Source organism: Myotis davidii, unplaced genomic scaffold (assembly GCF_000327345.1).
Source record: "Myotis davidii unplaced genomic scaffold, ASM32734v1 scaffold118, whole genome shotgun sequence".
In the NCBI taxonomy this organism is placed as follows: domain Eukaryota; kingdom Metazoa; phylum Chordata; class Mammalia; order Chiroptera; family Vespertilionidae; genus Myotis; species Myotis davidii.
In genome coordinates this window covers 1,899,447-1,902,183 of record NW_006290441.1, presented here as the reverse complement: position 1 = coordinate 1,902,183, position 2,737 = coordinate 1,899,447, and positions in this window count along the sequence as shown.

Below are 2,737 nucleotides of genomic sequence, written 5' to 3'. Positions count from 1 at the left end.
AAATTTTCAAAATAGCCCCTAACCGGTTTGGCTCAGTGGATCTAGCGTCGGCCTGCAGACTGAAAGGTCCCAGGTTTGATTCCGGCCAAGGGCATATACCTTGGTTGCGGGCACATCCCCAGTGGGGAGTGTGCAGGAGGCAGCTGATCAATGTTTCTCTCTCATTGATGTTTCTAACTCTCTATCCGTCTCCCTTCCTCTCTGTTAAAAAATCAATAAAATATATTTAAAGAAATTTTTTTCCAAAATAGTAACAAGCAGAGCATTAAACCAAGTGCAGGGCCCTGTGCAACTGAACAGGCTGCATGTCCATGGTGCAAACTGGCTCTGTTGGTGAAGTTTAGAGTGTGTGTGTGTGGGCGCGCAGGAGCAAGGGTAGATTAATAGAGATTATGGGGGAACTGGGCCCTCTCCACTCCAGGGCAGCATCAATGCTTCCCTCCTCCCTAATCCATCCACCACATTTGATGGCCAAAAGGATCTTTTAAGTAAATGTATACCAGGTCATGTCTCCCCCCTCTTCAAGCCTGTCAAGAACTTCCCACATCACTATAAATAAAGTGCATAATTTTCAACATGTCCCAAAACGTGCTGTTTACTCTAATCCTGATGACCTATTTAATCTCATTTCACATCACACTTGGTACATTCCAACTACACTGGCCTCCTTTCATTTTCCTCTAATGTACCAAATTCCTTCTCATCTCTAAGCCTTTGTACATGCCATTTCCTCCATTTGGAACATTAGGTCCCGCTAGTTTTGCTTTTCTTTCAGAACTCTTACCACAGTTTATAGCCATGTATTTATTCCTATGAGGATTTATTTATGACTGGCTACCCCACCTTGATGTAAACATGTTGAAGGTAAGAATGATGTTTGCATTTATGCTTACTGTGTGCTCAGTACTTAGCACAGAGCTAGACATGCTCAGTAAATATCTGTTAAAGGAATGAAGGAACTTTCAAGTCATGCAGGCCCATACATAAGAAGTGCCTCATTCCAATGGCTCTAATCTGATAGTACAGGATCCCTACCTGGATGCAGGTAGCCACTCTCATTGTCGAGGAATGACTCCAAAGGGTCCAATCATCTCTTTTATAATCCATTTATGAATGCCACTCATTGTTCCATCAATAGTAAATTTATCTCGAAGTCATTTCATCTTGTTCTGTTATAGCTTGTTATAGCTGTTAGTATAACAAGCTTCTTTCTATATGTTAACTATCTTCTCTGTGTTCTCTTTCATTTGTCCTATATCAACTTACATTCTTTACATTTTTGTGCAGGAGCACAAAAACGAGGCAGCAAAAGCATTACTTTTCTTTATGCTGATGCTCTGGAAAAATATTATGCCCTAAAGAGAGGTGTTAACTGCCTTTAATACTCCATCACTCCAATGAATGCTTTAGCAACAGTGGTCTTTATTCTGTGTCAGCATTCTTAGCTTGGTCAACCTCCTGAAACTGTATGCCTAATTGAAATTGGTTTGTGTACATGTGCATTTTTTCTGGAAAGGACCTATATTTTATTAGCTCCTTGAAGAAGTTAAAGACTCCTCAAAAGTGCCGTGAACTTTGCTTTGTATTCTACTTTACTTCTCCATGTGGGTGAGCAAATCCACAAAGCTGATTGTGTCCTTTCTCTAACCCCACTTTGTGTTTTCAAATGAACTTGGTAAACAAGCACTCAGGTTAGCAGAGGCATTCTGAACCGTATGAATAGTAAATACATTATAAAATGTCCTGTTTGAAAAGAGAAGCATCTGCAAGAATTATGCAATGCATTTAGCTATTCACTTTTATTCTTATTAATGTCATTAATATCATTTACTGTTTCTCATTACTTTTCTACGAGACCTGAGTGTGCTCACAGTGGCTTTAGGAATTATGTTCATGTTAGCTGAGAAGCCACCACCACAAATTTTTTAAAATTCCAAACATTACTAAGAAAAAGGCTTGGACCTAGGGCCTAAAAATAATTCAGTTGCAAGGTGAAGAAAAAGTTAAGACATCATTATACAACAAGCCTTCAGCATATTTGTATGTCTGTATATATAATATCAGGATACACACATTTATTACAGTGCGTTGGGGTTTATTTACAATCTGATCTTTTAAAAATTCTTGGGCACAAAAAAAATGTGGGTTCTTATTAACCAGAATTTCTTTTTTTCTCTCTCTCTTCTCTTGCCAGTGAGATTTTAAAGATGTTCTTCTTTCCTTCCTTCCTTCCTTCCTTCCTTCCTTCCTTCCTTCCTTCCTCCCTTTTTTCCTTCCTTCCTTGCTCTCAGTGTGAATCTATAATCACTGTAACTTGCATAGATGAAACTCCACATTAACAAATCAGCAGAACTCCCACTGTGGTGTTTCCTTCTAGATCTGACCATTTAACCGAAAACGCATTCTAGTAATATTTTTTTTCTTCTACGATGATTAAAGAAGCGAACCCGCGGTTCCACGGAAATTAAATAGATGCCAATATTTGGCAAATTTTATAGCTTTTTTCTACTTATATCCCAGGATCTCTCTCTCTCTCTCTCTCTTCTCTCTCTCTCTCTCTCTCTCTCTCTCTCTCTCTCTCTCTCTCTCTCCTCTGCAGATACGAATGGGCTAGCAAATCCCGGGCTGCCAACTCAGAACTCTAAAAAAGAATTGTCAGGGTTGTCAAGCACGGGATTTCTACGTGCCTGAGCTACACCGCGCACCTGGGCTGATAAGGAGCGTGCCAAGGCTCTCT